The 14,035-nt window shown below is 41.8% G+C and overlaps 1 long non-coding RNA gene across 1 annotated transcript; it reads left to right on the forward strand.

Moving 5' to 3' along the window:
• Window positions 1–7,405: 7,405 nt before the first annotated feature.
• LOC307193898 lies at window positions 7,406–13,637 on the forward strand. The gene is made up of 4 exons (XR_013830443.1): window positions 7,406–7,479; window positions 8,403–8,503; window positions 13,212–13,266; window positions 13,533–13,637. It is a non-coding gene; the product is annotated as an uncharacterized lncRNA (long non-coding RNA).
• The last annotated feature ends 398 nt before the right edge of the window (window positions 13,638–14,035 follow it).

Genomic DNA, 14,035 nt, shown 5'->3' on the forward strand with positions numbered 1-14,035 from the left:
AGGGCCCAGTCCTCCGTTAGAAATACAAAACCATCGGGACCGTGACCCAGCCTTCCCCCAGGAGCATTCATTCATTTAAGATGAGGTCATCTTCTCCAAAAAATGGACCAAAGGTTTTCCTCCTGAAGCACAGAAATCCACTCTCTAAGCACATTTTCTGTAATGAGTATTATTACTATCATCCTGGAAAAAATAATCACCTGTATTTGTAAATGCTTGAATAGCAAGGCTGTGTAGATAGCAGTCAAATGCAGCTGTGTTTCCGACTAGAGAGACCCGTTTCTCTCATTTGGATGTGGAACCATAGCCCTACGTGACGATTTTGTCACAATTGTTTTAGAGATGAGTATACGTGGACGTTTCCCACCCCAGAAAGAACTCTGCACTAGGTCAGAAGACCCGGTTGCTAGCCTGGTTCTTTCACTGACTTGACCTTGAGCCTCAGTTCCTTCTGTCAGGAGGGAGAACAGCATGATCCCGCCCGCCTGCCTGCTAGGGGCGCAGCGAACCCCTGATGAGGCCAGTGGCACAAGCACGCTGGAGGCTACACAGTGCCCTGCATCACGCGTTGGCATTAGTGGCCCTGGAGAGAAGCGGCGGAGCAGCCCTGAGGTTTTGGCGATCCCGCCAGGCTAAGTTAACAGAGAGCATCCTGCCCAGATCCACAGAGAATAGGACAGCAGCCACAACGGCAGGGTGAGTCAGGGAGAAGCAGGGGCTGGGAGGGGGCGCCGAGCAGGAGGCCAGACTTGCTGTGACTTCCTTTCTGGCGACAGTGAGAGAGCTGCCCAACCTGGCAGCCAGGCAGGCAGGATCCGCTGCAGGGGTACATTTCCAGCAGAGGAGTCATTTAGGAAATGTCTCTACAGGGACTCCCAGCTCTCAGCCTGCCCGTTGGGCCCAAGGGCGGGGCTCCAGGGCCGCATGCCCGGGGACAGCCACAGAAGCTGTCACACCCCTGCTCGCCAAGACTCCCCCTCTAATCCTGCTCCTCCTCGAAGATGGAACCTGTGCACAATTTTTCCCTATTCAGTAAGAATTACCGGCACCTGGGCTGCATGTGACTGACTTCCTAGAGAACTACTTTCACTACATCATGCTTTACTGTGTGACATCATACGCTCACACTGAAGGTGTGAACAGAAACCATTTCGGCCCACACAGTTTTGTTTTTTTTTATTTTTTTATATTTTGCGGTACGCGGGCCTCTCACTGTTGTGGCCTCTCCCGTTGCGGAGCACAGCCTCCTGACGTGCAGGCTCAGTGGCCATGGCTCACGGGCCCAGCCGCTCCGCGGCATGTGGGATCTTCCCGGACCGGGGCACGAACCCATGTCCCCTGCATCGGCAGGCGGACTCCCAACCACTACGCCACCAGGGAAGCCCACACAGTTTTACTGCAACATTAGCAGGGAATTCCCATCCCACAAAACACTCACTCAGGAGGATTAATTTTGCAAATCACTCTGCTTACCTCAGGAACTTCCCCCTCAAAACCATTAAACAAACACATGACTTTTCAATAACAAGACTCTGGAACTCTCACTTCAAAACCCTCGCCTTTCCGTGTTCGCTAATCTTTATTACATTGAGATCCTTAGTTCTAATCAGGCTCCTGCACGGAAAGACTTGCTTTAAACTAGACCTCAGACCCACCAAACTTCTCACCTTTGAGATGCTACTGAGACTCTGTCAAGTTTGTGGTAAGCAGGCAACTCAGTTTTGCCTTTTCCAAAGGTAGTTTTGGCTGTATTTTTGGAGAGCCAGAGTTTAACAAAGGATACGCTGAGAAATATCACCTGTTTTCTGAGTCTACTAGGATATTCGTGCCCTCACCAGAAAGGCTTCTTTTCCTTTACATCTTATTTCTCTTCACATTTACCTAATTTGTGGCATTTTGTGTATTCCTGTACACCATCCCCAGGGTGTGGAAGGAGGAAGGTATTGTAGCTGATGCTGTCAGTGTCCCACCTGGATCCCCAGGGACCACAGGTCCTGCCAAACACCAATTGCTAGAATCTGCATTTGTGCCTGAGGGTTCTCCCCCCTCCCAATTTAGATCTGGGGAGGGCTGCATAATCCGTGCTTCCTTCAGCAGCCAGGGATGCTAAGAAGTAACACATCTCCAGCGTGAGCGCTCAACCAGGGTCTCTGAATTTAGCACATGAATATCCCAGCTCCCTGGCCCTTGGGTGGAATACGTTTTCAGGCATGTGTTTTACACCTTGTCTCAGAGTTTCCCCTCAGGATTAAGCTTTAGTGGCTCACTGTGGTAGCTGACTACTTGGCTTCCTTTCCTTCCCTGGATCTCTTTCCCACTTCCCTTTGAGTGCTACCTCTACGTCCCAAATAAACTATTTCCACTTGAATCTTTGCCTCAGGGTCTTCTTCTGGGAGAACCCAAACTAAAACAGGTATCAATAAACACAAAGGAATATAAACCAGTAAAATGTCTTACACATTACAATATTCAAATAAATGTTTATTACATTAAAGAGACAACATTGCAAAGTATATTCGCAGTGCTTAGCTCAGAGCTGGGCACATAGTACGTATTCAACAAATGCTTGGAGAGGAAGAAAAAGAGCCTAGTCAAGCATAGGCTAGATGATCACCTGGTGGGAATATTATAGAGGCGGTTGAAGAATCAATAGCTAAGTAGACAAGACAACCTTTAAGGATCCATGCAGGTTTATTTCTGTGGCTGTGACTGTTGCCACAGTGGTGGTGGGAGCCTTCTGGGTGCTAAGAATGGGGGCTAGCCCGGGTTTCTCCATTAGCCTCTCATTTCCCTATTGAATTTCTTTGGTCCCATAAAATTTAAACAGCTTTATTGAGATATAATTTATATTTTATAATATTCACCCCTTTAAAGTGTAAAATTCAGTAGTTTTTAGTGTATTCACAAAGTTGTACGACTATTACCACGATTCATTTCCAGAATCTTTTCTTCACCACTCCCCTGCAAAAACGTGTACCCGTTACCAGTCACCCCCATTCCTCACTTCCCCAGCCCCTGGCAAACACTATTCTCTTTTCTGTTTCTGTAGATTTGTCTATTCTGTACAGTAATTATAAATGAAATCATATAATATGTGCTCTTTTGTGACTGGCTTCTTTCACTTGCCATAATGTTTTCAAGGTTCATCTATGTTGTAGCATGAATCAATATTTCACCTTTTTTATTGCCAAATAGTATTCCATTGCATGGATGTACCATATTTGGCTTATCCATTCATCAGTTGATTGAAATTTGGGCTATTTCTACTTTCTGGCTATAATAGTGCTCTGAACATTCCTGTGTAAGAGTTTGTGTGATCAAATATTTTCATATATATACACCTAGGAGTGGAATTGCTGGGTCATATGGTAACTCTGTGTTGAACTTTCTGAGGAACTGCTAAACTGTTTTTCAAAGGAACTGCACTATTTTACATTCCCACCACCAATGAAGGAGGGTTCCAATCTCCCTCGTCCTCATTATTCTTGTTATTGTCATTTTTATTATTGTCATCCTAATGTGCATGAAGTGGCATCTTATTATAGTTTTGATTATATTTCCCTAATGACTAATGATGTTGAAGATCTTTTCATGTGCGTATTGAACATTTATGTATCGTCTTATGAGACATGTCTATTCAAATCCTTGGCCTATTTTTAAATTGTGGTTTTATATGTTCTGGATATTAGACCCTTATCAGATATATGATTTGCAAATATTTTCTCCCATTCTTTGGCTTGTCTTTTTACTTTATTCATAGTGTCTTTGAAGCATAAAAGTTTTCAATTTTGATGAAGTCCGACTTGTTGATTTTTTGCCTTTGGTTGCTTGTGTTATTGGTGTCACATATAAGAAACCATTACCCAATCCAGGGTCATGAAAATTTACACCTATGTTTCCTTCTAAGAGTTTTATAATGTTAGTTCTTATATTTAGGTTTTTGGTCATTTTGAGTTAATTTTTGTACATGGTATGAGCTAGGAGTCCAATTTCATTCTCTTGCATGTGGATATACACTTGTCCTAGTACCATTTGTTAAAAGACTATTCTTTAACATTCCCATTTATCATTGCAACAAGAAGAAAAAAATACCTAGGAATAAACCTACCTAGGGAGACAAAAGACCTGTATGCAGAAAACTATAAGACACTGATGAAAGAAATTAAAGATGACACAAACAGATGGAGAGATATACCATGTTCTTGGATTGGAAGAATCAATATTGTGAAAATGACTATACTACCCAAAGCAATCTACAGATTCAATGCAATCCCTATCAAATTACCAATGGCATTTTTTAGAGAACGAGAACAAAAAATCTTAAAATTTGTATGGAGACACAAAAGACCCCGAATAGCCAATGCAGTCTTGAGGGAAAAAAATGGAGCTGGAGGAATCAGACTCCCTGACTTCAGACTATACTACAAAGCGGCAGTAATCAAGACAATATGGTACTGGCACAAAAACAGAAACATAGATCAATGGAACAGGATAGAAAGCCCAGAGATAAACCCACTCACCTATGGTCAACTAATCTATGAAAAAGGAGGCAAGGATATACAAGGGAGAAAGGACAGTCTCTTCAATAAGTGGTGCTGGGAAAACTGGACAGCTACATGTAAAAGAATGAAATTAGAACACTCTCTAACACCATACACAAAAATAAACTCAAAATGGATTACAGACCTAACTGTAAGACCGGACACTATAAAACTCTTAGAGGAAAACATAGGAAGAACACTCTTTGACATAAATCACAGCAAGATCTTTTTTGATCCACCTCCTAGAGTAATGGAAATAAAAACAAAAATCAAGAAATAGGACCTAATGAAACTTCAAAGCTTTTGCAAAGCAAAGGAAACTACGAACAAGATGAAAAGACAACCTTCAGAATGGGAGAAAATATTTGCAAATGAATCAACGGACAAAGGATTAAACTCCAAAATATATAAACAGCTCATGCAGCTCAATAAAAAAAAAAAAAGAAAAGAACCCAATCCAAAAATGGGCAGAAGACCTAAATAGACATTTCTCCAAAGAAGACATACAGATGGCCAAGAAGCACATGAAAACTTGCTCAGCATCACTAATTATTAGAGCAATGCAAATCAAAACTACGATGAGGTATCACCTCACACCAGTTAGAATGGGCATCATCAGAAAATCTACAAACGACAAATGCTGCAGAGGGTGTGGAGGAAAGGGAATCCTCTTTCACTATTGTTGGGAATGTATATTGATACAGCCACTATGGAGAACAGTATGGAGGTTCCTTAAAAAACTAAAAACAGAACTACCATATGACCCAGCAATCCCACTACTGGGCATATACCCTGAGAAAACCATAAATCAAAAAGACACATGCACCCCAATGTTCATTGCAGCACTATTTACAATAGCCAGGTCATGGAAGCAACCTAAATGCCCATTGACAGATGAATGGATATAGAAGAAGTGGTACATTTATACAATGGAATATTACTCAGCCATAAAAAGGAACGAAATTGGGTCATTTGTAGAGACGTGGATGGATCTAGAGACTGTCATACAGAGTGAAGTAAGTCAGAAAGAGAAAAATATCGTATATTAAGGCATGTATGTGGAACGTAGAAAAATGGTACAGATGAACCGGTTTGCAGGGCAGAAATAGAGACACAGATGTAGAGAACAAACGTATGGACACAAAGCGGGGAAAGCAGTGGGGGGTGGGGATGGTGGTGTGATGAATTGGGCGATTGGGATTGACATGTATACACTGATGTGTATAAAATTGATGACTAACAAGGACCTGCTGTATAAACAAATAAATAAAATAAAATTCTAAAATAAAAAAAAAAAAGACTACTCTTTCCCCTATTGAATTGTCTTGACATCCTTGTCCAAATCAATTGGCCGTAAATGTAAGAGTTTACTTCTATACCTTCAATTCTATTCCACGAATCTATATGTCTATCCTTATTCTAGTACTACACTGTCTTTATTACTATAGCTTTGCAGTTTTGAAATCATGAAGTATGTCTTCTAACTTTGCCCTTCTTTTTCAAGATTGTTTTGGGTATCCTGGGTCCCTTGCATTTCCATATTAGTTTTAGTATGTTCATCAATTTCTGTAAAAAAAAGCCAGGTGGGTTGTTGCTAGGGATTGTGTTGGATCTGTAAATCAATTTGGGAAGTGTGACCATCTTAACAGTATTAATCCAGTTCACAAACATGGGATGTCTTTCCATGTATTTAGATCTTCAATTTTCTTCAACAATGTTTTAAAATTGTCAGTCTTGCACTTCTTTTGCTAACTTGTTCCTGAGTATTTTATTCTTTTTGATGCTATTATAACTAGAATTGTTTCTTAATTTCATTTTTGATTTTTCACTGTTAGTGTATAAAAATGCAATGGATTTTTTATGATCCCACAAAATTTTGAAGTCTGTGTTTTTCCCTACAAAATCAGGAATCGTCATTTTCAATAAATATTTTCTGCATCCTAAGGCATGAGATTCTTTGAGGCCTGTTACAGAGCACTCAAATCTTGCTGCTGTTTCTGAGACAAAACAGGCGAAAAAAACATCTGGTGTTGGGAAGTGAAGCGTGTATGGTTTCCTTAGCATAGATAAGGCAGGTTTATAGGGAGTCACGAACTTTAAAAAATGAGAAGTCTTTGAGCATCAAACATAGATCTGAGGGTGCTACAAATAGGTTATAAAATGAAATATTAAGATCCAAGAGCTGGTGGTATAATAAGGGCAAAAGAAATGCATGTTAAAAAGAACAACACATAAAAACCCTCTCGGAGAAAATGAGTATATGCATTCTAGTACCAGCTTTGGTCATTGGCTATGAAATTTAGAGCTTGGAGGGATCGTAGAATCATCCAGTCTGCTCCTCTGAATTTACAGATGAGAAAACTGGGTCTAGAAAAGTGTAGTGTGGGGTAGTATAAGGGAGGAAAAAGCCAAGGGTTTGGAAACAAATGACCAAAGTCATCACTCCTAGGAGACCTTAGGAGGGGTTACTTAGCCTCTGTCAACTTCAGTTCTTTCTCTGTAAAAGGGGAAAAACGCCTGCATTTTAGGGTGGTTTTAAGGACAGTTATTCAATGAGTTATAGTCTTTCCCAGCACCATGTGCCAGGCTCTGTGCTTGGTGCTGAGGACAGAGTGGAGAACAAGAGACACAGCCCGTGACCACCAGAAGAGTACATTTAGGGTGAAGATGAAACGAGATAACAGGGCACAAGGCTCAGCATTGTGTTTCTCTGTCTCATTCCAAGTTCCAGGTAAATTTCCCAAGGGCAGGGGGCTTAGTGTCTTCATTTTTGAGTCCTGAGTGCCGAGTACAGTACCTGACACACTGAAGGTGCTCGGTAAGTGTTTATTGAACTAAATAATTTTTTTTCTTCTTACCCCTAGGAAAAGGAGAACTTTAGACACAAAAGGGGAGAACAACGTTTGCCAGGCGAGAAGGCAGAGCATTTCAGGAGGAGGTAACGACCAACATGGAGCTTGGCGTAAGACCAGGTCCTGGGCCAAAAGAAAAGGCAAATATTATCAGTTGAGCCAGGGATTATTTTATTTTATTTTTAAAAGAAAGCTTTTCTCTTGATAAGTTAAAATGAAAACAAACAACAACAAAAAAAACCTCTGTGGTCCCTTTTCCCTTCTAGTGACATCCACATACAAATGTCTTTTCTCACCAAATAAATCAGTTATTCTTAGCCAGCAAGGCTAAGTTTTAAAATAGAAGTAAATGCAATTTGTGTCAATATTACTCTGAGCGAAAAATAAAAGCATTTCTGTGCATACCATTAGAAGTTTAAGCCCACCCAAACTGGGATGGTAAGAACGATGAGGGCAATATACTGTAATTACAGGGAGAAGGGAATAACTTCAGGCTCCGGATCAGGAATTCAGGCCCGTGGGCATCACTGTAGATTTCTACATTGGGAGGACCCCTCGTTCTTCCTTCTGGGTCCACAATAGCTTGAGGCATGCAGTCCTGCTGGGAGGGGAGATAGGGAGCAGGAACCAGGCAGAGACCACCAGAGCAGCTGATTCCCGTGAGCCGTGTGTCAGGCATTAGATAGAGCCAGCCAGCTCCCTGGTCTCTCCTTGCCTCACTAAACCAGCCCTCTTCAGACCTTATGATAGAAAGCAAAAGAGTTGGTGTTGAAAAACATACCCAGATGGAAAGCTAAAGGGCTGGATTCGGAGTCCAGTTCTGCTTCTCACTGGGGTACAGTCTTGATGGGGGCACCTCAACTCTCTGAATTTCAGTTCCCTCATTTGTAAAATGAGAAGCCGGCCCTAGATCAGGCATGGTAAATACCCAAGGGGCGCGCTCCTTTACCGCATCTCATCCACGCCAGACATTGCTAATCGATCACCCATCACTTCCTTTCCCACCCAGCTGCCTGAGACTCCTTCACAGACATGCTACAGGGAGCCAACACCAAGCATTGGAACAAGTGCAGGATACAACCTACTTTCCGTCCTCCACCAGACAGTTGGGTAAGGCCTTTCTACCCTGACATTATGTGATTCTAAATCACTTTCTGTAGGCTTGCTCAGACTTCCTATTAAACTTGTCATAAGGGAGAAACTGATGATTCCGTGAAGTCAAGAAACAGCCCATGGTGGCTCTACACAAATGCGAGTGTTGTGAATACTAGCATTTCTGTGAGTCCTCCCGACAAAGCTATCACACAGTCAGGGCTTTCGAACTGCTGAGGGAACTCCCTGCTGAGCTTGGTCCAAGATGGTCCCTGGGGATGGATTAGGGCAGACAGGGAGAAGGAATTTTGAAAGGTTTTTTTTCTGAAATATAAACTTCTATTTCTATGCCAGGATTAATTCCATTCCATACAAGAATGGCTAGGGCAGTGTTGCTAGGAAATTAGCAGCTGTTTGTCTGGATGATTTTGGACAGGAATGTGTCACTTGTGCAATGCAAACAGGGAAGGGCTTTGAAGTGTGAGAAACTGGTCTCTGTCCAGTGCTGTTTAAGGAAACACAGCGCAGGACATTTTAGACAGAGCCAAGGTGGAGAATCTTTCCCAATGTGATCTAATTCCCTGGGGCAATGAGCACTGCCCCAGAGTCTCCTTCCATGTGCCCATCTGGTCGGTACTCATCCTCACAACTGCTGCCTAGCTTTCGATCCTGAGCCCGTCTGCTGGGCGCCTGGGGCCAGAGTGACCACTGAGCTGGAAGATGACGCCTCTTTAGAAATGAGCCCTGGAAGGCTAACTCACCCCCAAAGAATCCAGCCTTTGGAACTGTAAAGTGGAGCCCTCAAGAATACCCCGACCCTCTGACGATTCCACTATCTAGAGTTTAAAGACAGGCAAAGCTAATCTATTTTATTAGAGATCAAACTAGTACTGACCTTTAGGGAAGAGGGAAGGAGGAGTGATTGAGAAGTATCTTAAGGAAGCCTTCTGAGGTTCTGGTTATATTGTATATGTTGGGCACACATATTTTCACCTTGCAATAACCCACTGAATTGTACACTCATGACTTTTCTATGTGTATGCTACACTTCAATAACTTTTAAGTATCTAAAAAAAAAAAAAAAAGAGAGAGAGAGAGAATACCCTGACCCATCTCTAGCCTCACCTCACTCCTGCCACTCTGCATTCTCCTCCCCTGGTTTATTTTTGTCTATAACGTTCACCTCTAGTTAACATCCATTTCGTTTTCCTGATTCATTATTTAGAGTCTCTCTCTCCTTTCTAGCATGGAAGCTCCATGAGGGCATGGGTTTTTGTCTGTTTTGTTCACAGCTATCTCTTCAGTACGTAGAACAGTCTCTGGAACATAAGAGGCACCCAGTAAATATTTGTTAAACGACCAAATGCACTCATCTATTCAATATTTTATTCAACCAGAAAACTGGATTTGTTTCATCTAAGAAAATTTTTATAGAATACCTTCTGAATGCCTGGAATTATTCCCTGGTTTGGGGGTGGGGTCTGGGAAAAGTTTGAGGAGAAAAACAAAACAATGCAAGTGCTCTCTTCATTGTTCATGTATGTCTCAAATGACCCTTTTGAGGTAAGTAGCCTTATCTTGGTTTCTCAGAGGAAGAAATGGAGGTTCATAGAAAGTAATTTTCCCAAACCACATAGCCACTAAGTGGTAAAGGCTGGACCTTTTAAAAAATATACAAATGCCGCCTACAGCAGCTGTCACTGGCCCTCCTTTCTTCTCTTATTGTCTCTCCAGTTAGCTGCTTTCCAGAGTGGCAAAGATGTTCTAACACTCAGGTTTTGACACAACTCCCTCAGAGAACAGAATTTTGTGTAAACAACTGCAAACTTCTTTTTTTAAAAATCTGCCTTGGTTTGAGATTTCTACTACTATAAGCTCTAAAAAGCAGAGTGATGCATCATGACACTCACAGGATGACAGAATGTGCCTGGAGAGGGGACATTTAAGTTTAGAACCGAATTTCCCAAGCAAGGACAAAGGTTCTGGAACCTCCCAGAATATTCTCGGTAGGAGTCCCACTGGATTTGCCATCTCATTTTTAGGGAATTCTTGGTTTGCACCATAAGTGAAAATCGAATCCATTTCCCGTCAAGTTTAGGCTTAGAGATTCTTAGTGATATACTCCCCTTTCCAGGCCCCCAGGAATTTAGCCTTCTAATCCCCGGACTGCAGACTGGGAACACTTAGAAATTCTTATGATTGAGAAACTGAGGACTCTACATAAACCCCTCAGCAGTCAGGAAACATCCTGTGGGTGGGTTAGATCATGAGATCTCTCTGAAGGAAGTTTAACTCCTAGTTCCAAGAAAATGCCTGTTTATTTTTTCATATTACGGGGTCACTGGATGTCCGGGGTGTCAACTGAAAAATAATGTCCGACCTAAAAGTTGACAATTATGTTCTATCTGGGGCATTACTGAGAACTATAGCCCGGGATGGCAGCCTCTCAGATAGCCCTGAGGGACTGTTCCAAAGAGGTAAGGGAGGAGCCAGGATATATAGGAGTTTTTGCTAGAAACAAAAACAAAAACAAACAAACAAACAAACAAAATCCCTGTGTAGTCGAACATCAAAAGATTACTGCTGGGCTTCCCTGGTGGCGCAGTGGTTGAGAGTCTGCCTGCTGATGCAGGCGTCACGGGTTCGTGCCCCGGTCCGGGAAGATCCCAAATGCCGCGGAGCGGCTGGGCCCGTGAGCCATGGCCGCTGAGCCTGCGTATCCGGAGCCTGTGCTCCGCAACGGGAGAGGCCACAACAGTGAGAGGCCCGCGTACCGCAAAAAAAAAAAAAAAAGATTACTGCTAATCACAAAAAACCCCAGACATCTCAAGTTAATGATTTTAGTGCTTTTCTGTGTATGAGAAGATACAAAAGTCTGGGCTCATTGAAATTATTCCTTCCATATGCATCTTAACTAGGGCCAGTATCCAGTTTTTCTCCATCTGAAATTCCCCTCAGAATGCACTATTGGGTCAGCTGCAGTGGCTGATGCCTTTATGGCCGCAACAACCTTTGTTTACTGAAATGGCAGGTGACATTTGTCCACAGGGACAGTGGTGCCACTCATCATGTACAGGAGGGTAAGGCAGGCCAGTGGGTTTCACTGCAAGTAAATATCTTTCTAGAAAGTATTTAAATAATAAAATTTCTTCCAATAGAGTTTCTCCTATACCTTATTTATGTTAGTTTATTTTCTTTAGCTACTCAGTTTGTGAAATATCAATCATTTTAAAACTTTTTTTGCTGTTAATTTCCTTTGCTATGCTCTCAGGCAAAAACCACATCTGTTGCAGAAAGAGCCTAGATTTTGCTCATACTCTGATAAAATATGCCCCTCTTTAGGCTTGATAGGAAGGAGTCAACAGCACTGTTGTAAATGCCATCATGTCCTGTTAGCCCCAGCCTGGGGACCCAAAACCTGGCAGGACCAGAAAGTGACAGATGAAAAGGTGCTCAACATCATTAGGAAAATACAAATCAACACCACAATGAGATACCACTTCACACACACTAGGATGGCTAAAATAAAAGAGACATTATACAGAAAAGTATTGGTGAAGATGTGGAGAAATTGAAACTCTCACACATTGCTAGTGGGAGTGTAAAATGATGAAGTTGCTTCGGAAAACAGTTCTTAAAAAAATCTGACATTGAGTTACCATATGGACCAGGCAACTCTACTCCTAGGTATATACTCGAGAGAAATGAAAGCATCAGTCTACACAAATATGTGTACACAAATTTCATTACGGCATGGTTCATAATAGCCAGAAAAGTGAAACAACCTAAATGCCTATCGACTGATGAACGGGTAAACTCAATGTGATATACCCATACAATAGACGGTTACTTAGCTAGGAAAAAAACCCACAAAACTACTGATACATGCTACAAAATGGATGAGCCTTGAAAGCAGGCTAAATGAAAGAAGCCTATAGGCCATATATTGTGAGATTCCATCTACATGAAATGTCCAGAAGAGGCAAATCCATAGAAACAAAAAGGAGATTAGTGGTTGCCAGGGGCTGGGAGGAGAAGAGACTGGGGAGTGACTGTAATGGGTATATTTTTCTTTCTCGGTGGATAGTGATGAAAATATTCTGGAATTAGGTAGTGGAGACGATTGCACAACTTTGCCAATATACTAAACAACGCTGAATTGCACACTTTAAAATGTTGAATTTTATGGTATGTGAATTATATCTCAATTAAAGAATCTGGTAGTGGGAGATATATCAAAAGAAAGTAATAGGGAAAAATCAATAGTACTGTTAAATTACTCTCTTTGTGTCCATTGCAAGAGCTCAGTGGCTTCTTTTCTAAACACAGCACACTGAAGAGTATGAAATTATGAATCAGGGAAGAGTACATTATTCTTTACTCCCATTTTTCTCTCTCCCTGTTCCTGGATGCCCATGTTTGTCTTATAGTCCAGGGTTTCTCAAAGTGTCACTTGGTTCCCGTTGCATCAAAAATCTCTTGTAGTGCTTGTGAAAAATTCACAAAAATTCAGTGGGGTTCACTGAAACAGAAACTCTATGTGTATGACTTTGGACTTGGCATTTTTAACAAGTCATCTAGCTATAAAAACAATACTATTATTAATAATAGCTTTTACCTATAGAATACTATGTGCAGGCACTATTCCAAGTACTTGACATTAATTAACTCATTTATTCCTCAGTACAATCTATGATTGGGTACTCTTATTACCCCCATCTTACAGATGAATAAACTGAGGTACAAAGAGATGAAGAAACTTTCCCAAAGGCACATAACTAGTTAGTAATAGAGTCTGGAGTCAAATGCAGGCAGTCTGGCTTCAGATTTCAAACTCTTAATCACTTCACAATACTGTCTGCTATGGTTAGAATGTTTGTGTCCCCCCAAATTCATATGTTGAAATCCTAACCCCCAAATGTGATGGTATTAGGAGGTGGGGCCTTTGGGAGGTGCTTAGGTCATGAGGGTGGAGCCTCATGACTGGGATTAGTGCCTTTATAAAAGAGGTTCCAGAGGGATCCCTAGCCCCTTCTACCATGTGAAGACAGAGAGAAGGTACCAGCTATGAACCAGGAAGAGAGCGCTCAACAGAACATGACCATGCTGACACCTTGATCTTGGACTTCCCTTCCCAGCCTCCAGAACCATGAGAAATAAATTTATGGTGTTTATAAGCTACCAGCTATGTGGTATTTTGTTATTGCAGCCCAAGTGAACTAAGATAGCACCTCTTCTCCCCACTGATTGTTATGCTTAAATTTGAGACTCGTTACAGTTATTATTTAATATATATCACTTTCATCTGCAAAGTAAATATCTATATTTCTACCTTTGACGTGAACATTTACAAAAATAAATTTTCTTAAAGGGAATGCCAAACTGGGTTGTGAGATTGTAAATTTGGAAACGGGGACATGAGAGGCTATAGTCTTGGACAAGGGGCCATGCCCACCCCTCCTGCCCCCTCATTAGTTAACTCCAGCGAAGCCAACTGCCTAGAGAAGAGGCCTGGCTCCTGCAGAAGAAACCTGGCCTGGATTCCATTCC

The sequence above is a fragment of the Stenella coeruleoalba genome (assembly GCF_951394435.1).
Source record: "Stenella coeruleoalba genome assembly, chromosome: 1".
NCBI classification, from domain to species: domain Eukaryota; kingdom Metazoa; phylum Chordata; class Mammalia; order Artiodactyla; family Delphinidae; genus Stenella; species Stenella coeruleoalba.